Genomic DNA, 25908 nt, shown 5'->3' with positions numbered 1-25908 from the left:
TGTTTTTTTTTCATTTTTTTTGAGTTGGGATAGAAACGAAACTTCCTGCACAGCCCTTGTTTCCTAAAGCCTGTGATGCTCAGTTGTGGATCTTCTTTACAACAAGAGAATCCTAAGCGACACCTAAAGCCACCTGATTGCTGCCATGAAATCAGCCTTAACCTCTTTAGCCATTCTCCACTCAGCTGAATTCTGAATTATCTGAATTTACCCTAAATTTCTCCAGTGCTATGTCCCAAAAGGACTGCTCTGCTTCTTTCCCTGGGGGAGATCCCATAGCTTGGAGAGCTGGGAGGCAGCTCAGGTGAGGGACCCTTTGAATGTGTCCAGAAATGGGTTTGTTTTCTCTCCTGATTTATTCTGTCTGTTGGGCTCACAGTGATGCTTGGCTGCAGCTCTGCAGGCCCTGAAATAAATGAGAATTGTAGGTTTGTGGCAGAAAGCATATTTCAGTGCTTTCTCTCTGCTCTGAGGTTGTTAACAGTTTAATTTAATGGTTTTTTTATACTTCCATGATGAAAAATACATTGGTAGAGCTAATCTGGTCTGAACTGCTGGGTTCCCCCTGCCCTTGCCATTTCCCAAGAGGTGCTGATGCTGTCTTTGGCAAATCCATGAGTGAAAGCTGGTTTGGGACAGAACAGGCTATAAATGATTTGAGGCTATCCAGTTAGAACTAAGAGTTATTTAAAAGTTATTTAATTTCTTAAGGTTCAATCTGATGAAGAATAAATTTGGGATAGTTTATAACAACCCTGTGGGTGCATGCATGGAGATGTGAGTGTGTATTTCCATTTATATGTAAATGTAGACCTGAAGCTCATGGACTCCACTTTTTTTTTTTTTTCAGAGGATCAGAATATTTTAAAATCCTGATGACCATTAATTTCTTTTGTAATTTAAGTATTCATTTGCAAAATGGAGTAAAGGACACAAACATGGATGGTTTGAACTGTTGGGACAAGGAGTGAGGAGTAGGGAGGGAGCACATCTGTGTAACCTGTGTTGGGGTATAAACAGATTAGCCTGGGGACTGCTGCTTTCAAAGCAAGTATTAAGTTGTCAGAAGTTGAGGTATATATTAAATGGCTTCATTATTAGAATTTGGCTACTACTTCTGATTTATAAATCCATCTGTTAAGATAATTTTAAGAAACAGCAGCACATCATTAATAAAAGTTTTCAGTTCAGCAGAGCAGCATGCAAAGCAAACATTATCATCTTAGGCCCAATTTGAAACAGGGAATAGGTTTGAGTTGTAATGGAATTATTTTTTTAATGGAACATTTTATTTTCATATTTTTGTAATGCTCCTTTCATTTCCTAGCCCGGGGCTGATACGCCTGCTTTATCCTCTAAAAGTCAGAATAAATGGAGCTTGCTTGGCCACATGGGAAAGTCAGGCCTAGATGAAAACTCAAGCTTGACGATTTATGTCTGAGGAAAAAGAACAAAGGTCGTGGAGATCATGGGTGTTGGCTGATGGGTCATGGAATTCCTAATAAGCTGTTCAGAGAGCAGCAGGGCTGGCAGCAGAGCTGTTCCTGGCCCCGCTGGCAGGGGAACACGGACACAGCCCCGAGCCCACTCTGCTGGGAGCTGCCTGACAGCCTCTCTGAGAGGGGGTCACCAGTGGGGACTCTGGGCCCCAGGGCAGAAACCCCTTAGAATCTGCAAAGAAGAAACAAAGGAGAGTGAAAGGAGGCAAAAAAAAAAAAACCAAAAACAACCAAAAAACAAAACAAAAGAACAAATAAGAAAAAGAAAAGGAATTTAAAGGAAAAAGAACAACAATAATTTGCAGATGAAGCACTCGATGCTGTACCTTACAGAGCATCGTCTCTACCTCTACATTTTCAGGGAGTTGAAAGGACAGGCTACACAAATTCTGTCCACCTAACTGTGATTTTCTGGCTGTCTCCAAGTGGTGAACCAAGGTCAATGAGAGGGGTTTGGCTCTGCCACCCGTGAGGACAATAAAACCCAGGTTTGGGCTACACGCGTTTGATCAGCAAGTGCTGCTGTGGTTTTCATCCTAAAGTCCTCTGCTTTTACCTCAGGAGGAATGATTACAAATACAATATTTTTGGCTGCAGAAGTGCTTAGGATTGGGTGTGTGGCTGTCGGTGTGTTGGAGTTTGTGTTGATGCACTGGGGCTGAACATGGAGAAAAGCGGAGTCAGCAGGGAGGGCACTGAGCAGGCTCCAGGCACAGGTGTTCTCGGAACAGCAGGCTGCTGATGGAGTTGAATATTTGGAATAATGGCCCTGACTCCCCCCTGGGGCCCGTGGCTGTCCCTCCCCTGCTGGGTGCTGTGTGTTACAGGGGTGGCTGGGATTCCTGGCTGTCTGTCCTGACCTTCCCTGGCACGGCTGCCCAGGGATCCTGCAGAGCCTGGATTTATTTATGTGTGAGTGTTGGTGCTGATGACAAGGCTGAGTGATGGAGCTGTTTAGTTTCAGGGTCCTTGAATCAATAATCTGGGTTGTAGCACAGGCTGAAAAAAGCTGTAGGTAGGCTGGACTGATTTCACACTGAGAAATTATTTATTGTTTTTCCCCCAGATCCACAAAACTGGTACCTCTTATTTAAGAGCACAGGAGATAAAGTCATTCTGGAAAACAAATAGACCTTAGGCTTATCTGCGTGTCTGGAAGAACATTGCTAAAACTGAGAGAAAACAAATATTACTAGCAGGATTAACTTCCTTTTGAAAACCAGCAATATCCTTTAGAGATCTTGTGACCATATTAGTAGCTGTCCTAAGATATCATTTAAATTAAAGTTCTTTTCCTTTTCTCACCATGTCATTTCTGTGGCCATCAGAATGGCTCAGGTCACTGAGGGCTGTGATGGTGACTGGTCAACAGAGATCCCTGATCTGTCACAGAATACCTGGGACACCAAACCCAGCAAAGGGATCTGTGTGAGTCTTCACTTATCTGCTGCTGGGAATGTGATTTATGCCATTAAAAAAACATTTATAAGGAGTGCAGTCGAAAAGGAAATTAATACTATAAAGCTGTCATGAGGTGTTTTAGTCAGAAATGGAACCAAGGAGAAGCCGAGCTCTTTGCGATGGCAAAATGAAGTTCCCAAGGAAGTTATGAAATCTTGTGCTAAACCTTCAACCCCTCAAGGACATAAAAAAAAATTCCAAAGGTTTGCTTGCTCTTTGCTGTAAAAACTTAGTCGATTTTGAGGCTGCAGACTTGTACAGAGAAAATAATTAGGAGTGGTTTTCCTTTGTGATTCTATGAGTGCATCTTTGTAATTAGTGCTACAGAAAATACTGATTTGATGCACTTGCACTCTTGGATAGTTTAACTTGTCCTCAGATGCCCTTTGTCCCCACCCATCTACAGGGCAAACAGTCACTCCTCTCTGCTGAAGCAGTCTGGTTTGCCTATACTTAGCTGTACACTGGTTTTTAGGGCTACACTCCTCTAATAAAGCTGGATTAATCTGTACCCTTTGCTGGAGAGTTTGCCCAGCCAGCTAATCCAGTGTGCTCTGACTGACTGTACTCCTCCCTGGATGCATTGGGAAAGGTGTTGGTAGTCCCACAGGTGTTTTAAACTCAGGACAATGTACCTGGAGATGCCCTGAGAGACAGCTGTGGGCTGTGCTCTACGTGAAAGCACTGGTTATAAAGATGTGCTCAAAACACTGCCAGTCTATAATTATTGTTTATGCTCAGATTATTGTTTATGCTCAGATTATTTAAATTTTTAAAGAATCCCACCATTTCCTAGTGCAGTATTGGTGTATACTTCAGCAGGAAACCCGGCCAAGCTCCTGGATCATTTAACAGAGGTGGGTCCTTTGCAAGGAGCTGTGACCGAGTTTGCTCCTCCCTAAAATCAGCTGAAGGTTTTATGCAAATATTTGTGAGCTGCTGCTGAAGGAAAAGAACCACACATAATTGTTATTGAATGAGCAACATGTGCTTAAAAATATTCCAATGACCCATCAAGATTAAATTCTTAATCTAATAGCTCTACTGCAATTTTTTCTCATAGCAAATAAGAATTGGAGAAACTGTGTCACTTCTGTTTTGCCATCCTAGAATGAAGTACCAAGAGACAGGAAAAGTAGATTTCCCCCCACTCTCCCCCTCTCATACCTTGGGTGTTGCCATCTGGAGCCTGTGCTATTTGGTAATATTAAATAAATGCAAAGCTAATTAATTCCTTTATGTCAGGTTTTTCTCATTAGGGTAATATTAACCTTTCAAAGTTTGTCATTCACCACTCAGCAATGTGCCATATGCTTGATGTCACATGATAAAAAGTATTTTCCATTTGCCGTGCTCTAGAGTGCCTCGGTGCTGCTCAGGATAATCATTTGTTTCTCAGGGATGTCTCACTGACATATGCCACAGATACATTGATTGTTTGCTAATACACCCTCAATCCCATCATTGCACATTTTTGCCAGCAATATTACTCTCATAAAAATATTTCTTCTCCATGAGCTCCATTTCCATTTGATATTTATGCCTGATTGCTACCAGTGCCTTTTGGGGGAAGTTGTGTTAGGCCTGCTGAAACTTGGAGGATGTCAGTGTGGCTTTGATGGCTTTGTCCAGCCCTGTAGTTATGTTCAAACAGATGGTTAAGAATTGTCTTTCCTCAAAATCGTCATTTTCTCTCTGTCAAAATGCATTAATAAGGATTTACATAGCAAAGTTAAATTGTAATTTCTCAGACTCTGTGTGTCAGCATTGTTACGAAAAAGCTGTGTGGTCATTTTTGCAACAGGTTAATATAATACCTCAGTGTCTGCAGTGGGGAAAGGGCTGCAGGAAATACACAGGCAGCTTCATTCCCAGCTAAAACATTTAGGAATCCTCCTTCATTTGTATTGCATTGAAAAATAATGTGTGAGGATTTGAAAGCTGTAAATCAAAAGCTGTGCCTGTTTGGTAGGTGGGGAGCTGGTTCAGCTGGTGTAATAACAGCACAGAGCATAGAAGAACACTGTGTGTTCATGGAATCCCAGAATGGTGTTGGTTTGGAGGCACCTTAAAGCCCATCCAGTGCCACCCCTGCCATGGGCAGGGACACCTTCCACTGTCTCAGGCTGCTCCAAGCCCCAATGTCCAGCCTGGCCTTGGACACTGCCAGGGATCCAGGGGCAGCCCCAGCTGCTCTGGGCACCCTGTGCCAGGGCCTGCCCACCCTCCCAGGGAACAATTCCCAGTTCCCAATATCCCATCCAGCCCTGCCCTCTGGCACTGGGAAGCCATTCCCTGTGTCCTGTCCCTCCAGGTCCTTGTAAAAAGTCCCTTTCCAGCTTTCCTGTAGGCCCCTTTTAGGTACTGGAACACTGCTAAGGTCAACCTGGAGTCTTCTCTTCACTGAATCTACTGAGAAAATTCCCGTTAAACATTTTGCTCATGGTATTTTCTGGTATTTTAATTAGGATATGTGAAATTAGTCATATCTGAAGGAGTTTTATATTTAATCTTTCTGTCTTTTTTCTCTAATGAGTTCAGCTCTTTTCTGTTGTCCATTCCACAAAAGCTAATTCAGGCTTAGCCACTCACTCCCGTGGCTCACCCATTTTGTGTTTTGATTCCTAATAATGGAGTTGTGAATATCCTGTTCCAGTTGCTGCCTTGTGGGTTGAGGTCTCCTGCTCTTGGGTCACCCTTTGGATTGATGTGGAATAAGTTGTGAGCAGGAGCTGCTGCCTTCATGCTGCTTCCTTTGGTTGTACTCTCCCGAATGACCCGGGATCAATGCCCTGTAACCTCCTGAGAGGAACTCACAATGGGATATTCATAACCCTGGCCCACAGAATTAAAACTGGCAGTGGCAGGTCGGCCTTGGAAGTCTTAAAAGACAGAGCTTGCTTGCTGTGAAGGAGATGCAGTAATGGACTGGAGGGAGGATATCCATATCAAAGCACCACCTTGTTAGCAGGGTGTCTTTTTATTGCTCTTATACTTTAAGAAATAATGAAAGAAAGTTCTGCCTGCCTGTTTCTTCCATGCTGCAGCCATTTCCACAGTGATACTGAGGTTTCAGTGCACTGAAATGTACACTCATTCCCAAATTAAGAAAAGGGACTGTTTGCACTGTGATTGTCAAGAGCAGATTAAGCCTTTATGACCCTTCTTTTTTTGTTTGATGTTGGTTGTGTAAAGAATAAAACATGCAAAAAGCACATCCATGAAGATCACTTTAAGGGGGTTCAGAAGAATCAGTGGTAGCTGCTAAAAACAGTCTGCCATGCATTTCAGTCATCACTTTTAACATTTTTGATCAGAAATCCCCACAACGTCGCAAACAATGTGTCTCAGACATGGGGCCAAACAAGAGGTTAATTAATCAGAGTCAAAAATGACTAACAGCAAAATGTTTGTTTGATGCAAGAATCATCCTAAAATCTGTCTGGCTTCCACTCCTGGTGTTGGGAATAAAGCGTGATCTCGCCAGCTCTCAGCCTTTCAGTCTCTGCCCTGCCGAGTGTCGGAGAGAAGAGTCTGTTTTAAGTCTTCTCACATTGAAGTTACTCTGCAGTGCAGCAAAACTGTACCAACAGGGAATATTGCTGTTGCACTACTCTCCTTCCCCCTCCCACCCTCTTTTCCCAGATTTTTGTACGCTTTGGCTCTGCAAAAGGAGCTGAAACCCCTTTGGACTGCGGCACTTCGCGTGTAGCTGCTGAGGAACAAATGCTGCAGCTCAAGGGAGCTGCTGGAGGGAAAGCTCCTTCTGAAGCCTTATCTGTACCACAGGCACTTTGTCAAAGGTTTCCCAGTGTTCATCTTCCCTGTTCTTGGGATACGTCCATGCTATACAGTGCATGCTGCATGCACCTGAAGCAGCTGCACTCAAAAAAAGAAAAAATCATCTGGTTTGTCAAGAAAAAAGGGAGAAGACCTGTTGGTTATTTCAGGGGGAGGCTGGGAGGCAAGGCTGTAGTTTTTTCAGAATAAAAGGGGAAGGACTTGGTTGCTCTGCACTCATCTGACTGTGCTGTACCTGAGCTCCCTCAGGCCTTGGGAGCAGTTTTGACACAGCAACATTGTGCTCTGTCTGGGATTAGCTCCTGAGGCTCTCAAAGGGAATTCCTGGCCATCTAACAATGCCATATCTGCTCAGCCAAGTGCTTGGTATCACTAGTGAGGCTGATGGGGCCAAGTATGAAACTCCTGATGGAGTTTCCTTACTCATATCATCATCCCAGAATCATGGCATAGTTTGGGTTGGGAGGCACCTTAAAGTCCATCCAGTGCCACCCCTGCCATGGGCAGGGACACCTTCCACTGTCCCAGGCTGCTCCAAGCCCCAGTGTCCAGCCTGGCCTTGGACACTGCCAGGGATCCAGGGGCAGCCCCAGCTGCTCTGGGCACCCTGTGCCAGGGCCTGCCCACCCTCCCAGGGAACAATTCCTTCCCAATATCTCATCTAACCCTGCCCTCCTTCATCTTAAAGCCATTTCCCCTTGTCCTGTCACTCCATCCCTCTCCATTTTTCCTGCAGCTCCTTCAGGCCCTGCAAGGCCACAGTTTGGTCACCCCAAAGCTTCTCCTCTCCAGGCTGAATACTGTGATTATGTCTCCAGTGGTCAATTTTTATGCATCTCTCAGGTGAGAGGCAATGGTGGAGGATTTAGAGCAAGAAAAAACTCTGTAATTGTAAAAGAAAAGCTGTGTATTCTTTTGCCAGTTTGGGGGAAATAATGAATGAAAATCGGTTGTGCGGTGCTGAAAACAAATTTTAAACAGCATTTCCATCACTGACTAGCAGAGGGGATGTGTGATGTGCAGCACCTCTGTGGAATCTTCTCCTACAAAGTATAGAGCTCTTTCAGGTAGTTCAATGTTCTGCTGATTGATCCAGGAATATCTTGTAAAACAATTGGTGTCACAGGCTGAGGAGGTGGCAAAGAAACTTTGGTGCAGACTCTGACAGAAGAAGCCAAAGCACAATAACAGGGTGCTGAACTTGTAACTGACAATTACAGTTCAGGAAAGTGGTCTGTGAATCTTTGGCAGCTTCCTTAAATCCTCAATTCCACGGATGCCAGGAAGCCTGAGAAAGGGGACAGTAAGAGAGAGGCACAGGGCATTACTTTTCCAGCATGTAGGGCTTTGGTGCGCCCCTGTTCTGGGTGCTCTGTGCAGGGCTGATCTCCACATCTCAGCAAGGATATAGTGGGGAGTTAGAGAGGGAGCAGAGAAGGGCAAATAAAACAGGAAAGGATGGAAAGCTCATGCTACAGAAAATAAGACTTCTCAGTTTTTTGGAAAGAAGGCTGAGGGGGAGAGTGTGGCTGAACTTTGGGAAGTCACAGAGGCAGAAGCTGAGGTGACTAAAGAGCAGCTCCCACAGTCAGAGACCTGGCAGTTCTGGATGAAACCGCAGGAGGGAGAGTGACATAACATCACTTTCAGAAGGAGATCAGGAAATTCATGGACAAAATTCAAGGTAGATCCTACCAGGAATGAGCAGGAATGTTCCCCTGATGCCTTCCCCCAGAGACTGTGGAATGGCCCCAGACAATGGCCAAGTTTCTGTGCTGTCCCAAACACCCTCTGCAGTGTCAGGGGTGGTCACAGGTGGCTGTGCTCCATCAGCTGTTGGTGCATGGCACAGTGGGATGTTCCTTGTTAGCTATGCAAAGCTGTATAATTACTGAAATGCATGCAAATAGGTTAATTAGGAAAGGAATTTAAAATGTGGCATTCAGCTTAGTTCACTGTAGGTTCCAGCTGGTAATTTGTGCAGGGAAAAGGCCACAGAGCCGGCTCCTGCAAGTAGAGGGGACGGGAATGTCGCTGTGTCTGTGCAAGGAATGCTGAATGGTGAGGGCCGGAAAAGCATTCCCCCTCTCTCTTTTGGAGGAAAGAGGTGATGGGAGGGCACAAAAGCTAAGCTGGATCCTGTGGTTGTTGTCGGTGGGGTATGGTGGGAGCCATTTATTAGATCTGTTTGAAAAACAACGTAGTACGTGAACTTGGGAACTTCAATTTCTGTATCTGTCATGGAGTTCAAGACTGATGCCATTCAGTAGGGAAATCAATGTATGGTTAAGAGTTTAAATGCCCAACTTTATACAATTTTCAACATGCTTGTTCGTGGCTGAATATAGGACCATTGTCTGGAAAACATCTGGGAATTTTGCAGAAAAACGTTGTGACAGACCTTGTCACTTTTGTATACAAAAGTGTAGCACCTTTTGGTAGGATTTTCTGGAAATAGAACCCTGGTTTTAAATGTAAAAAGTGCCTTTCAATTGTTCTGTTATTTGTGGAAAGGTGAATAAAACAATTTCATACAAACAAATCTGTATGAGCTATAATTGATAGGAATACCATAGCCTCTTTGCCTTTCCTCTGTGCACAGATAACACAGCCCAAACCAGAGTTCCATAGGATGAAGGAAGTCTTGAACCTTGAAAGCTAAAAGCGAAGCTGGCAAACCTGGCTGGTAGATTCTGAGCCAACCTTAACCTTGTTTTCTGCTTTTGTTGCTCTTGGTTTGCAGGTTACAATTAGTTGATGCCATTTTGAGGTGCAAATGAATCAAGTTTTTCCACGGGGGTTATTCAAATTTCCTTGAAAATGTCTCTGGGTTAAAAATCCTTTGGGTTGCAGGTGGAACAGTTTGGCTTTACTGTCAATAAATGAGATGCTGGGAGGATGCAGCTCTTAAAGGGAGGATCCTTAAAGCCACTTCTGCTTCTCCAGCAGCATTCTCATCAACAGTTCTCTGTTACCTCTCACAGAGTTGGGTACTGCAGAGCCTCCAGTGACAGGGCCCTGATTAAAGGCCTGTTCTGGCCTTGGCTGCTCCAGCAGGATGTTACCTGTTATTAGCAAGGAGTGGAGATGTGTCAGCACTAACAATGGTCTGTGCCAGCCAGGGGATCTCCCTGCTGTGTCATCAAACCCCTCTTTGAGAGGGGTTTTTGAAGCGGTGCAGGGAGCCTGGCTCTGGTTTGTGCTGTGGCTCTGATTGTTGGGAGCAGCAGTGGAGCTGCTCTTACAGATAATAACTGGTGTGAGAACCTGCAAAAAACTTCCTGGGCTCCGCAGTGTTGGCTCTTTTTTTTTTTTCCCCTTCCTGCTGAGAATGAAGGCTCAGCACAAAGGGGTGGATTTGCAGTCGGTTCAGATCACTGTAGTCCCACTGAGGCCAACCAAGCTGAGCTGATTTACACAGAGTGTGTCCAGAGGCGCTCCCAGCTGATGGCATTTTAAAGCAGTGACATTTTAAATGAATCAGTGCCACTGGGATGGCATTGCTCTCCATCAGCTCAGGAGCACAACAGCTTCTTCAGGAAGTCAGGTTCTGATAAGGCTCTTCCCACTGAATTGTGTGTTATCTGGTGAACAGGTTTTTTTTAATAAAAAGCCAGTTTCCCATCGAGTACTTGTACCAGGAGCCATAGATAATAATTAAAAAAGAAATAGTTTGACCTTTTATGAGAAACGCTGTAAACTTTTGCAGCAAAATATTGATTTTAGTGTATTTGAAGAAAAAGAGTTCCAGGATTCACCTTTAGTGGAAGAGAAAGTCAGAAGCTCATGTGGAAACATCTGTAGTCAAAACCTGTGTCCTTCAAATGTTCTGGCTTACAGTAGTTTGAAGAAATAGTTCTAAATATGGGTTTGAAACAAAATATCAGTTGAGTACAATTTAATTAATATGCTTTTTAAGAGATTCCAGAACAATGAGGTTGTGGATTACAAACTGTGAGCCTTCACTGAATAGGCTGGCAGTGGCAGAACAAAGCAGAGGGACCTTGGGCAGGAGCCCTGAGTGTGCTGCTTTCAGAAAAGCTCTGGGATGAGGTGCTGGAGGAGAAGAGGAGCCCTGTCAGGTTAGTCCTGAGATCTTTTCCACAACTGCAAGGGAAATCCAGTGATACCACAAACACACCAGCTTGCTTTGTCCTGAATGCTGTTAATAAAACCAAATTTTATGTGAATAGGAATGAAGTCCTCTGCAGCACAAGACCAAAACTTTACCAAGATATCAGCTGGATATCAGCTGAGTCTCCATGCAATTTCCTATAAAATAAAGTGTCAGGCTTGTGGCTGACAATCAGTTACTGGTTTGCCTGCCTCCAATCCCCTCTCCTTTTTCTTCTTTAATTCAGACTAAAAAGTCTGCCCACTACATGTCAGTAAGTTTTCCTGCCTTTTAACTTACACATTATCTCTATCTGTGCTGGTTTTGAATGAGTTCTTCTGTGTGTGTAATCAACTAATTATCTCTTATATCTTCAGCAGATAAGGCAAGGAAAAATTAAATTAGAATGAAACAGCAACAATTCTTCTAAAGATCAAAGTGTAATGATAACTACAAATTTTAACATGCAAGGTTATGCAGGGTTGCCTAAACAGCATGGACTTCACGTAGCTTTCCTGTGGTCCAATTAAGCATTTTGAATTATTTCCACAGTAAAATGCCCCCAATCTCTGAGTAAAGTGAGTTGAAAAATACTAGAGGTGTAAGAGCTAATCGGGAGTTCTGCTTATGTATATGTTCGTGTATTGATTTGTCAAGACAGCAGTTAACACATGATATAAAATATTTCAATTTAGTGCTCTTTCCATTGCCTAAATTCAGTAATGCCCTGCTGTGACTGATACATGGAGAGAGAAGAGTTGTGCTGTAGTGGTTTAGGGAGAAATTGGGTGCTCCAAAATAAAAACAACTCTCTTGGGATGGAGTGGGTTCTCCTGGCATGTGACTGAAGAAAAATCACTCCTGTGTCAGTTTGAAATTGAGAGTTTGGAATCAGTGCTGCAGGATAACGATGTGGTTTGGGTACCACGTGCAGGCAGTGCTCCTCTCTGTGACACCTCCAATATTAAAGCAAAGATACCTCCGAAATATTTGAGTTTGTTACATATTCCTAAACTCTGGTTATGATAAGCCAAGCACTTGGCCTTGATTCCTTTCTTCCAGAGAGAGCCATTCACATTCGGGTCGTGTAGCAGAGATGCAGCAGCTTTGTTACACCACTCCAAAGTGTCTGGGAATGTTATTAAAACTGATAAAGTCCTTGGCTTGCCTTTTAGGGGAAATTGAGCCTAACTCAGGCATGATTAATCACGGGTCCAGCCCTGACATCACACCTGGCCAAGCACCATGGGGCACCTCGGGGGCTGAACCAAAAGTTCCCCTATGTCCAACACACAACTCAGTGATTCTAGAAGGGTTCATACCTGAAAGATGTAAGGAGATTCCTCCTGATCATTTTGGTGTATGGGAAGAAAGGACCACTTTTCCTTTCCCTTTGGACTGCAGTATAATTTTGTGTCTTGTTAAATACATTTTCCAGCAATGCAAACATGTAGGGCTTGGACAGCTCTGCAAAGGGCCCATGATTGCTGTGTGACAGGACAAAGGAGCTCTGGCACTGCACATCCCCAGCCCTTTGGAGGGTCCTTTCCAGAGGGTTTGTTTAGAACACTCTCTGGAAATTCTGCAGGAAAGCTTTTGTTCTCTGCGTTGCTTAGTGATGCTTTTCTGTTAAATATGGGAAATTTAAAATAAAGTTTGTTTTTGAGACTGGAAAATGAGGATCCTGGTGAAGATCCTTTTTTTTCTAATATATTTATTTGGCATGCAGTAGCAGCCATGCCATTGTTTCATGCAATGCATTTGCATTTAGTCTGTGATACAACCCATGGGTGAGGGAGCTGGACAGTCTCCCACATCATTATGGGATTTGTTGGTGCCTTATGCACAGCATCCTATAGACACTGGATGAACAGCAGGGATTTGCCTGCAGAAGTTTAACCCAAGTGCATAATCAGACATCTCCCTCTGTACAACAACTACAGGGCATATCCTCATTTGTTCTCTAGCTCTGGGAGGCAGAGGAGTTTGTACAGTAGGCTGGATGCTATTCAATAAAATATTCTCTCAGAAGCACATACTCTGAGGCAGTTATTGTGCAAACTGATTTTTATCTGAATGCCAGGGCACTTCATCTGGCCCCTTTCTCTGCCTGTGTGAAGGTATTCTCTTTTATAAAACTAAAGATGAAATTAAGATCGGGATAACCTTTTGGAGGAATGATAACGAGGTCTCTTTTCTGAAAGATGATGTCACAGAAAAATCTGTAAGGGAGCATTTATTTGAGTGAGTAGATTTACAGCTGTCACTGTTTGAGTCCTGTCTGTTCCAGAGTGTTGCCCTTTCTAAAAAAGGGATTACAAGGAGGCTGGAGAGGCACTCTTCCCAAGGGCATGCAGTGATAGACAAGGGGTAGTGGCTCCCCAGTGCCAGAGGGCAGTGCTGGATGGGATATTGGGCAGGAATTGTTCCCTGGGAGGGTGGGCAGGCCCTGGCACAGGGTGCCCAGAGCAGCTGGGGCTGCCCCTGGATCCCTGGCAGTGCCCAAGGCCAGGCTGGACATTGGGGCTTGGAGCAGCCTGGGACAGTGGAAGGTGTCCCTGCTCATGGCAGGGGTGGCACTGGATGATTTTTAAGGTCCCTCCCAATCATCCCTTTCCATGATTCTCTGGTATCCCTATGCTGCACTGAATAAGTGTGTGCATACAGGTAAAGACATGCAATGGATTTGGCTGAATAAAATTAATTTCTTTGCCTCTTCCATGGTCTTGAAGCTTGTAAATGCAACCACTGCAAGGTGTGCCTACAGCAGTGTTGTAGCTCAGACCAGAAGTCTGATTTTGGAGGAATCCTCTGAGAGTCGTCACTGAGACACTCAGACACTGACAAAGCAGAGTGGTCTGTGTGTCAGCGTTGGGTGCTTGGCACCAGTGATTGATTTGCTTCAGACCTGTGCTGCTTTTGAGTCATCCTGTAGTCGTGGATTTCTGGGGGTTTTGCTCATACCTTGAAACTGTAGGAGTTGTCTTGCAATTCAATTTTCTATAGCTGTAAACCCATCCAAAGGAAAATAGTAGTGTTCAGAGGAGCACAGGTCACTTCAGAGACAAGCTTCAACTTTTTTTTTACTTATTCAGAGCTTAGAAAGTCCTTGACATTGCTGTCTCTTGCTTGAAGCATCATGTTCTTTGATCTTTATATTGTCTCATCTTTATCGGCTCTGTTACAATTCTCTTGCTTTTATAGCATCTGTATTTTTCCTTATGATAAGTTTTGTAGCATTATAAAATGCCTTCAAGAATTACTTTATTGTTTCAGGCCCTCAAGACATTTGTCTTTATTCCACAATCTGTTATTACCTTCAGTATTATGCTACCTCCTTTCCTGTCTCTGTTGCAATCTCAGCTGTTGCTCTTTGTGTTTCTGCACTGTGGCTCCTCTCTTGTCCACACTGACAAATTAATTTTCAGTCCTTCCCTGTGTATATTTTTCTCATTCATTACTTTTGTTGTCTGCTTCATCCTACAGTTCTCAGGCTAAAGCTCAGAAAACCAGTCAGCTTCCCTGCAAAGAAATCAGATTACTCTTCCCACCTCAGACGGACCCTTACTGGTACCTGAAACAGCCTTCTTAGAAATTCCACGAGTTTTTCTCCACTGTCCTGCAGATTGCAATATGATTAACTATTAAATGAGATCCAAATTTTGTGTCTTTTCAAAAGATCGGAGTGGCTGTGAGGGGTTAGCACACAAAGCAATCCAGCCCTCGATTAATGAGCACAAATTGAACGCAGCAATGGCGCTTTTGTGGGGAAGTGGTGAGCATGGCTCATGTGTGTTTGTCACACAGCACCCTGCCCCGAGCTGGGCAGCCCTTCAGGGTGTTTTGTGTCAAGGAATGTTTGGTGCTGAGAGGAATGAAGGCAGTCTGTGCACAGAGGGGTGATGGCAGTGCTGCTGAGTGCCTGTATTTGTATGGAGAGGAGGAGGCTCAGCCGTGACAGACAACTGCAAACCTTCTCTGAAGGAATATTGCTTCTCTCAACTAATAAAGGAATGCACTGCTGTTTGTGCTGCTACCAACACTAATCAGTTTTACTTGTTTGTGGGGAGCAGATTTGTTTCAAGACCTGTCAGTAAGACTCAAAAATCTTGGTTAACTTAGGTTTATGGTGAACTAGAGCCTGGATTTATTATAGACATGAATTAATAGGCTACTAGATTTTAAGAGTTCAATATAATTTAGGTTTTTTTTCCTGCCTATACCCTTTCAGATGCCTGTGACATCAGTATGCTGAGAATGCTCTGAGTGGATTTGGATCTTTATTTAGCTGGATCTTCTGGTTTGTCCAGGGAGTTCTACAATGAAACATGTCAAATTTTTCCCATTAGTGTTGTGCAGATTGAAACACAGATGCTGGCTGTATACTGTGGTCTAAATCTCTATCAGAAGGTCTAATCTGGCTCTAGACTTCACAGGGACTTTCAAAAAACCCTTTAGCACTTAGGTTCTGATAGGAAAGCTTTAAGATGTGTTAAATAGGTTACCAAGCTCATGTAGCCAGCTCTCACTTTTTGCAGATTAGAACAGTGACAGCAGTGGGGAGAAGAAGCCCCAGTTTGTGCTGAAGGGGGAGCAGGGGAGGAAGGTTTGAGATGGTGATAGCCAATGTGGTGGAAAAATCAGAGCTATATCCTGAACTCAGCAAATAGCACTGCAGCTTTTCTGCACCACTGATATTGCAACTGTTTCTTGACAAATCCCTTTATGCTCTGTATTGAAAACAGACTCATAAATAGACTTCTTTTATGGGGAATTCAATAGATTTCTCATAATTCACACTAAGTCATTAAAATATGTTTGGGAGGTGCACACCAAGGATATTACTGCTGTGGTATAAACCTGCTGCAGCTTTTGGTAAAAACTGGTATCTTCAGGAGGGAAAATAAAAATAAATGGTAGCAGAGCAAACAAACTGTGGAATATCATTAGGGTTATAATTGATGCTATTGCTGTTCCTGCAGCTCTGACAGTGTGATCATTTTGGATAAGTATTTTATTAAGACTAAGAGCCTGAATCTCCTGTTCATTTATATTTAGGAACTGAATTGATGCATTTTAAAAATAGACATGGTTAATATTCTGAAATAACAAAGAATATGTGGAGTTCAAGGTGTTCTGAACTGCAATACAAAGAGGTTGCCTCTCTGAAAATTAGAGAGGATCAATGTGTGCATGTACTTTGTTATGTTAATGGATGTTTCGAGCAGCACCACAAATTATTGGATGTCTAGCAGACTCCTGGGATTGCTTTGAGTATTTCTGATGCTCTTCATCAATCTGTTCAGTTATTCCTCTCAGTTTCTGAGGGCAGTTTTCAATGCTGCAAATTAGATATCCTATTTGAAAGGAATCATGTGTTTAAAAATATAAAGACAACCCCAAAATCTGGCCCAGATTTAAGATTATTTTCCCCTTTCTTTACATTCCATTCCTGCCATTATTCCAGCCTGCATCTGGGAACAGTGCTGCAGATTTTTGAGCTTGGGGTATTTCATCTTCTCATTCAGATGATGTATGGATTGAACAGTGCTTTTACCTTTGAGTCATGCCTGGTATACCCTCACATTTACACTAAAACCTGAGATTAACTGATCCAGCACAGTAATCGTGGCATTCAAAGGCACCACGAACCTTGATGGTACACTCTGGTAAACTGTAATGTTAATTCAATGTTTGCCAGAATTTTGCTCTTTGACACTGTTAAAACAATTTTCCTGTCACTTAGAATGTCATTCTAGACAGAGAAGGGAAGAACGAACAACAGAAGATATTCAATGATATGTGGCAGTGGTCTTCCCAACTTTGATTTGGGGCCAGAGATTGGGATGGCACCTCTTGCTGTCTTGACAGATTGCATTATTAGGTCACCTTGCAGAAAAGTAATTTAACTTGTTAATTAGTTGTGAGATATTTCAATTATCCTGGTGTCTGGGAGCCTGGAGCCTGCCTATGAACATGTCTCCACCTTTGTTCTTGCAACTTGATTTACCCAAAAGCAAGGCGGACTTTTTGATGGTTTAAGGCATTGCTGTAAACAATTTATTTGATTTGTAATTGGTCCCTTACTAATGAAGAGCAGAACAGGGAGGAGCACAGTGGTGCATCCCTGAGCCTGCTGGTGCTCCAGCTCTTAGAGAAAGGATTCCATGGAGCCACATTCTTCAGACACAGCAGTGTCAAGGTTACAAGGAAGGGTTCCAGCAGACTGTTCAAACCTGCAGAGTCTCTGAGCTGTTCTGGGGCTTCCCTTGCTCAAGGATTGTTGTGAAGAGCAGTAGGGACAACAAACCTGTAACTCATACCCTACGAGAACAGGAAATTTTCCACACAAGCACCTTTGCAGCAAGGTAAACTTCCAGTACGAAGCACTGCAAGTAGCTGGATAAAAAAGGTATTTGGGGCAATCCTGGGCACACCCTACAGGCTGGGTGGAGAAGGGATTGAGAGCTGGCCCTGCCCCGGCCGTGTGCGCTGGGAGCCCAAACCCCCCTGCCCTGGGCTGAGCCCCAGCGTGGGCAGCAGGGGAGGGGGGATTCTGCCCCTCTGCCCCTCAGCTGAGACCCCACCTGCAGAGCTGCCCCAGCCCTGGGGCCAGCACAGGAAGGACCTGGAGCTGCTGCACAGAGCCCAGAGGAGGCAGCAGCGTGAGCAGAGGGATGGAGCAGCTCTGCTGGGAGGAAAGGCTGCCAGAGCTGGCATTGTTCAGCCTGCAGAGGAGAAGCTTTGGGGTGAGCTCAGTGTGGCCTTGCAGGGCCTGAAGGAGCTGCAGGAAAGCTGGAGAGAGACAATTGCCAAGGGCTGCAGGGACAGGACACAGGGAATGGCTGCCCAGTGCCAGAGGGCAGGGCTGGATGGGATATTGGGCAGGAATTGTTCCCTGGGAGGGTGGGCAGGCCCTGGCACAGGGTGCCCAGAGCAGCTGGGGCTGCCCCTGGATCCCTGGCAGTGCCCAAGGCCAGGCTGGACATTGGGGCTTGGAGCAGCCTGGGACAGTGGAAGGTGTCCCTGCTCATGGCAGGGGTGGCACTGGGTGGGCTTTAAGGTGCCTCCCAACCCAAACCATTCCATGATTCCAAGCCTATGGCTGATCTGTTTGTAGCTATAAATGAATTGGTTTCACATGAACACAGAGAGAGCCACTTGAGCCTCCTCCCGAGCACGTGCTGCCTGCTGAGAGCTGCACTGATCCTCTGCCAGGAGTGGCCTTTCAGCAGCTCGAGGATTATTTGAGCCAGAGATGTACTGAGTGTCTGTGCTTCATCCTGCTAAAAAGTGTTTAACCTCGGCTCTCTGAGATCACTCAGGTCCCCATCCCATTTATTCCCAATGCTCAGAGTTATGCTGGGAAGGGGACAGGCTGCTTTCCACAACATCCCTGTGTGTGGCTGAAAACACCCTGTGTGTTACACAGGGGCTCAGAGGAGAGGTGTCCCTGTGCTCCTCTCTGCTGAGTAGGGAGCAGCACAGAAAAGTGAGATCAATATGAAGAAATGAGGCAATAAGCATAAAATCAGGGCAGGCTTAGAACTGAATTAGGGCTTTGGAGAAGTTAAAGGGAAAAGGGATGAAGCAGGAGCAGAACCAGCCTGGATTTTCAGAAGAGTAGTGTAGTAACCTGTGCCTCTGCCTCTCAAGAAAATGAGATTAAAGAGCTCTGTCAGAGCTCTGGATGATAACACTGTGCAACACAGTGGCTTTGGGCAAGAGGGCCCAAGCCCTTGTGTATTCTGAATAAAATAGCAGAATCCAGTGCCAATTTCTGAGAGCCCCTGAAGTCATTTATTTTGTCCGTGTGTCCTTGGTGCAATCTAAAGGGGCACAGTGTGTTAGGGGAGTGATGCTGGAATGGGTGAGAAGGCACCCAAGGGGCTCCCATATAGGGAAGCAATTTGACCCCTCAAAATAAAGTGCTATTTTAGTAGTGCTAAAAGTGCCACTTTTTCTTTTGTCCTTCTGAAATTTGGATGAGATTATCTTTTTCTCGTTTAATTATTCACTTTTATTACCTATTTTGCAGACTGTCATTCAGTTCTAACAAATGATCTTCAGTAAAAGGAAACTCCTGCTTGTCATAAAGATTTAGTTCTTGGGAAAGATGTGGTGAAAAGCTGAGGCTGAGTGGAGTGTTTATTTCTGAAAAGCAAGGTGTGAAGGGATGCTTTCAATTACTCAGGGTATGGGGAGGGTGCTTTCCAAAATGGATCAATATGAAATGGGTATTTCTAGAACAATTTTAAGAAAGCTATCTAACAGGATGCCTGGGTACTCACTGAACTTTAAAAGGTGCTATATGCTTAATCTTTTAAAAGTAATATTTGAGAGAGGGAGAAATATAAAAGAGCAAATCTAGCATATGGTTGGCTGGTTAGCACTTCTTACTGCAAGGCTGTTATTGCTGTAATGTTCCTTCCTGCCAGACTGTGAAATCTGAGGAGTGAGGACTTTCTTAGAGCCTTTGAGGGCCCTACTCAGCCTTTTCCATACTAAAGAAGTGGAAAGACAGCAAACTTTATTTTTTCCAAAGAGGAGTCAGAACTGAGCAGTCTGTGGCAGGAATTTGTGCTGAGTTTATTGTGCCATGGGCTTTGCCATCCTCCCTTTCTTTGCCTACCTGGGCCTGGTCCAAACCATACTGAGGTTAAGGACAGAGCTTTGCCCAGGTCTCTGCTTTTCATCTGACTCTGCCAGAATCTCAGGCTCACCCTCCAGCTGCAGAGAGCCCACACTTGTGGAAACTCTCCTGTGTAGCTGCTGAACATGGGAAAGGTGAGATCTCCATGGTGGAAGATCAGACAGGAGGAATTTTTCCTGCTTTTGACATTATTTTGGTTCATCCATGATGCAGAATGAGGTGGGGATTCCATAATGTGACCACATTTCTGACAGTGACCACAGAGCTGACTGTGTGACCAACAGTGGGACTGAATTAATGCAATTCACATCTCTCCTAGGGGTTGATTTGTTTTGTTTTGTTTTGTTTTTTTTCCCTGACTTATATTAACATGAGGATGTAGTTTATACTATAGTTAGGTTTTTCCCCTCCACAAAATGCTAAGTAGAGATCATTAGGTATCTTGGGTCTTCCATGGTAGAGAAGAGTTATTAAAGATTAAAAAAAAAAAAGATAATTTCATGTAACTACTTTGTTAAAGTGGAGGAATCCTGTTGGGCTGGAATTCTGAGCAGTAACACACAGAGAACATGTATGACCTTAGCAGCAGCAAGCATTGAAGTGATATCTCATTAAAGCAGCATTTGTTAAATCATCTAAGCTACCATTAACATTTCCTAAGTGCAAGGAATGGAACATAATCCCTCTGTTCTTGCTGAAGATATTTCCAAAGGAGATATTCTGGTCTTGGTGTCTCTTAAATTGATTTGCATTCAGCTCAGCCTCGGCTCCAAAACTTGACCATGTTCTTGACATTAAATTTTATACTAAACTAGGCCTGATTTGTTTGAGTTTGGTAGTGAAAACTGTGAGTGCTCATTCCTTTTGCAAGTCTCACAGATGCAGTCACATTGTACTGCAAAAACCATCAACAGTTCCTTCTTTCTCTGAAATATGCTCAGGCAATCTCACACATCTCTGACTCGCTTCTCTGACGTTCACCAGTCAGTTAAGAGTAAAATTAAAACTCTGCTGTTCTGAAAGGTTTTCTTCGTTGAGAAAGAAGCAACTCTGAAGATAAACCCAGTTTTCAAAGAAGTAAAATGCCCAAGTGCATCCAATCTGATAAAGTCTTAGGTAGGAAGGGTATTTTATTCTTTTTTCCACCCTTATAGGGAATTGGTGTTTTTAAACATTCCTCTGCTAAATAGCTCTTCTATATATTTTTGATGGCCTAAACATAAGCATTCAGTTTTATTCTCAGACAGCTTGGATAAATAATTTATCTGAACCCTTTGACCACATCTATTTCTAGTCTGATCCCACCAGATCACTCAGGGTGTAAATTCTGATGCTCCATCATCAGCAGTGTCAGTAGGGGCTTGATGGACACAAACTGTGAATTCCAGCACATCACAATTAAAATAAGGAAACAGTTATGATTAAAAATCTTAAAATCGATCTTGGAAAGGCACAGGTGTGTACTCCTGTTGTTATTCTGGAACAGTCACTCAGGGAGTTCCCACTGTGAGTACAGGAGCGCTGCCTTTAAAAATTATTCACCTTAAATCAGACATCTTCGAGTTCCAGCTCTTCTGCAGTTTTTGAAAAGAGAACAAAAAATAAACTATTGCAAAACTTGGAGAAGTGCAGAGATCAAACAGTTCTCCAGGTCTTTCAAAGACTGAGAAGAAAGAAAACCACTAAAACTGTGATTTATTCCACGAGAGTACATCTGTTTCACTATTAAACATACCTCTGTTTTCTACAGCAAAATGTGCTGTCACACGCCAAAAGAAAAAAAACAAGAGGAAAAAAAAGAAAATTTCATGTCTTTTGAAAGGAGGAGAAGGCTGTAGAGCACATTTTTGAGATATCTTTGCAACCAAACCCACCCTGCTTGGGGATAACAAAAGAAGAAAGATACATTGCACTGTGTGAAATAGATACTGCCTGTATTCCTAAACGCCCTATAACTAGCCTGGTATAATTTGTACTAATCACATTATCATGTCTGTCTGGAAGAGATGAATGTCTGAATGCAAGGAATTAAACCAGTGATAAATTAATTTTGAATTGCTTCTTTTTGTTGTTGTTGCTCCTGACTGAGAGCAGCTTTGCTGTCACTGTTTGTGAGCAGAAGTGATGGGCTTGGTGGGAACCAAAGGAAAGCTTTTAAGTGTGGACTCTTTTCCCTGTTTCTGCAGTTTCAGGTTAATTGGGGCTGAGAGAGGAGGTGCAGGAATGAGGCGAATGTTTGGGAGAGCTGCTCACAGGGATTCCTCTCCTAAGCAGACAAGTTGTGGATTCCATCTGCCTACAGACTTATCCAAAGGGAACCATTCTGGGGTTTCTATTGGAAAATCAGAGAATCATGGAATATCCTGAGGTGGAAGGACCCACAGGGATCATTGATCCCTGTCCCTGCCCAGCCCCCCCCACCAATCCCACCCTGGGCATCCCTGGCAGCGCTGCCCAAACGCTCCTGGAGCTCTGGCAGCCTCGGGCCGTGCCCATTCCCTGGGGAGCCTGGGCAGTGCCCAGCACCCTCTGGGGGAAGCAGAACCTTTCCCTGATCTCCAGCCCGAGCCTGCCCTGGCCCAGCTGCAGCCGCTCCCCGGGTGCTGTCCCTGGCCCAGAAGAGCTCATGTGGCTTCCTCTCTTTCCTCCTCTAATTGTTACTGTTTGGTAGGATTCAGGTTATGAAGGGATCTTGTCCATCCTTTTTAACACCTGTGAATGTGCTTTAAAATGATTTTAGTATTTCCAAGACTAATTGCTGTGCTGCTGCAGCCAGTTAGTAGCCAGTTAGGAGACCTGTCCTGCAAGAAGGGCTCTTACTTACCCATGGTATCTCATTCATAGAAAATAGGTAAATGATTAGAGTTCAAAAAATAATTATCATTCCTCATTATGAAAAGCAGCCAGATTAGGAATTCATAAACTCAGAATAAATCTGTCCTGGTGACAAACCAAATTTTTCAATCTAACCAGTTCCGTGAGTAATAGCGAGTTGAATTATTTGCTGAAGAATTAAGCTTGTTTTCACCCAAGATGTTGTATCTGATTTTGTCACTAATTTACCAGTAGGTAGGCTTACCAAAGAACTCATCACCCAGCATTATCTTATCAACGTTATGTCATATCACAAGGAAGATAAAAATAAATCAAATCCATTTTGGTTGTGTTTACAAAATTTTAAAAGTGAATACATGAATAAAAATCTCCTGGCAGGAAAGGAATTATAAAAGCTCCTTGTGAGACATGCTGGAATTGTATTTCATTGGAGATAACTCAGAGCAGTGAGCTGAGGTGCCCTGTCCCAATGTGTATCCCACATTCCCTGTGCTTCCCAGAGCTCGGGGAGCTGGAAGCAGCTCGGGTGATTGGGAATGGACAGCAGACAGAATGCAGCTGAGCCCCAGCCTGCTTGGAAATAGGGGTGGCTGGGAGAGGCTTGTCAGGGAACCAGAGTCTAAACTTAAAGGAGCTGCTGAGATAACCACTGATATTCCAGATGTTGGCTACAAAACCTTCCTGCCTTGTCAGCGGGATGTGGCACAGAGGGATGGTGGCACTGCTGCTGCCTGTTCAAGGGCTGTGTTCAGTTCTCAGAGGTCTCTGCCCTCTCTTGCTCTCCCTCTGTCAGTTTAGACGTCTGAGGGTGTGCCCTATGCTGTGTTTTAATTGATTTGCCTGTTGGGAGGTTGTTGGAGGTGACAGCAGGAGAATCTGACTTCTTGTGTCATCTTCGTGCTGAGCATGGAATCACAGAATCCCAGGATCAACGGGGCTGGAAAAGCCCTCCCAGACCACAGAGTCCAGCCTGCGCCCAATCCCCACCTTGTCCCCAGCCCAGAGCTCTGAGTGCCACCTCCAGCCCTTCCTTGGACACCTCCAGGGATGGCCACTCCAAACCTCCCTGGGCAGCCCCTGCCAAGGCCTGAGCACCCTTTCCATGGGGAAATTCCTGCTGATGTCCAACATGAGCCTTCTCTGGTGCAGCTTGGTGTCAGGCTTTGGGCTAAGGAAAAACATAAAACACTTTTCATTCATTTGAAGTCCCTGATCTGAATCACATGAGATCAAAACACGAATGTGTTGTAGCTACTGTTGCTGTCAGAGACTGGATGTCATCCGGAGCTAGAAGAAAACAGAAACACTTTTGTTGTTTCAACAAGGAAGCTATTTTATTACCAAGAGTCCAGAAACAGCCCAGATTGGGTATTTGCAGTTATAATCAAAACCTCACCATGAACTCTGTACGTGCCTTGAACTGGTTTTGTTTTTATTCTTAGAGTGCTGTAAATATTTGTGGCACACACATGCTGAATGATTAGCTGGACTTAAAATAACCGAAGCTTCTCATATAGGAACTATAAATCCTGAAGGGTTAAGAAAAAAGAGAGGAATTTGTAGAAATTGCTGCAGTGTCTGAACAAGCAGTGGAGATAGCATCTAGAAGGACTTTCTACTTGAATTCAAAATTTTAAAATGGTTTCAGTTACTGCTAAATCCAGTGTCCTTTTCATAAATCTAAAAGCACAACTGGCATTTAAATTGGAGTGTACAACACACCAAAAAAACCCCAAACCAAAAAAAAACCCCAAAAATAATAATAGTAGTAAAAAAGAAAAAAACATCAGAAAACCTTTGGCCATACATATGTTACACAGGTGACAGAAAACTTTTTTTCTTATATGTTTGGTCCCCTAAATCATAGAATCCCAGAATGTTAAAGGTTGGAAGGAACTTTAAGCCCATCCAGTGCCACCCCTGCCATGCCCAGGGACAGCTTCCACTATCCCAGGCTGCTCCAAGCCCCAATGGCCAGCCTGGCCTTGGACACTGCCAGGGATCCAGGGGCAGCCACAGCTGCTCTGGGCACCCTGTGCCAGGGCCCCAACTCCCTCACCGTAAAAATCTCCCTTAATATCCAACCTAACCCTCCCCTCTTTCGGTTTGTACCTATTCCCCCTTGTCCTGTCACTGCAGTCCCTGAGGAATTGTCCCTCTCTGGTTTCCCTGCAGCCCCTGCAGCCCCTGGGAGGTGCTGTGAGGTCTCCACACAACCTTCTCCTCTCCAGGCTGAGCAGCCCCAGCTCTCCCAGCCTGGCTCCAAGGGTAGGAGCAGCTGGGATCTGAGCTCTCTGTTGTTCAGATCTCTAGTCCCACAGTGAACTCCAGACTAATGGAGCTATTTGGACTGTAAAACTTCTCCAAGACATTTTGATTTTTCTAATTATCATACATTTGATAGCGTGGATTTCACAATCTCATTATCTGTTACTAGCTAAATCTATCCAGATGTTAAAATTTGGTGTTGTTTTCTCCCTTTCCCCCATTCATAATTTCTGCTATTTTTTTCCCTTCCTGAAGTGTATGTATGAAATGTGTATCCACTACCTGCTTGCATCCTTCAGATTACTGCACTACTTCTTTTCCCAATATCTGGGAAATGACATCATATTCACATATTCATCGGGGTTGTATTTCAATGTACAAAACAAAGCCATGACTCCCAAGCCCCTGGAATTCTCGCCCTGAGGCCTGGTGTAAGGGCTGCCTCCAGCTGTGTGTCTCATTTGAACACACAGTCCTTCCCCTGCCCAACAACAAGTGGGGCAGTGCACAAGCAGGTGAATGTAATTAGTCGTTTGCATTCGTAATTGCCTCATTTGCACATGCAGTTGGAGCAGCTCTGCATTTCAATGGAAGTGCCTGGTGCAGTGCTGCTCCCTCCCTTGGTGTGTGTTGGAGTGAGAGCAGCTCTGGGAGCTGGGGGTGTTCGGTTCTGGGGGCTCCCTGCCTGGCCAGGGGGATGCAGGGCCCCGGTGGGAGAGGGGGGATCTCTGCTGAGGAGGTCTCCTTCTCCTTGCTGGGCCTCCTGAGGGATTCCCATGGTTCTGGTGACAGTGCCAGGATCATCCATGTGCTGCTTCTTGGCACACCTAGAACGTGCTCCCTTCTCCAGCTATCCCAAAAGCACAGTCACAGAACAGGATTCTCTTTAGCCCGTGGTGGAGCTAAGCAAGGGGTCAGATTTGTCAAATATCAAATATAGAATTGGGATTCCTGCTCATTTTCCCGTGCTGTCAGTGTTTGAAATGTTATCAGTTTCTGTGAGAGTGAAATAATCCAAAATCTAGGTCAAGATCTTTCTCCAGAAGTCTCTCGAGTATTGTTTTTCTTCAGGTTGAAATTATATTCAGGCTCTCCTACATTAGTAAAATAGCATGATTAATGGGAATTTAAAATGCAAAGTAGCATCTTCACTAAACTTTCCAGGTCCTTCTCTGCATATCATTGTCTGGAATCCCAAATCTTGCCGATAAAGTACAATATAGTTTCAGAGATTGTAAATCAGTCAAGGGAAGGTGATCATTAAATACATTAAAATG

The sequence above is a fragment of the Corvus hawaiiensis genome, chromosome 12 (genome assembly GCF_020740725.1).
Source record: "Corvus hawaiiensis isolate bCorHaw1 chromosome 12, bCorHaw1.pri.cur, whole genome shotgun sequence".
NCBI lineage: Eukaryota > Metazoa > Chordata > Aves > Passeriformes > Corvidae > Corvus > Corvus hawaiiensis.
Note: the sequence above shows the minus strand (reverse complement) of the source record.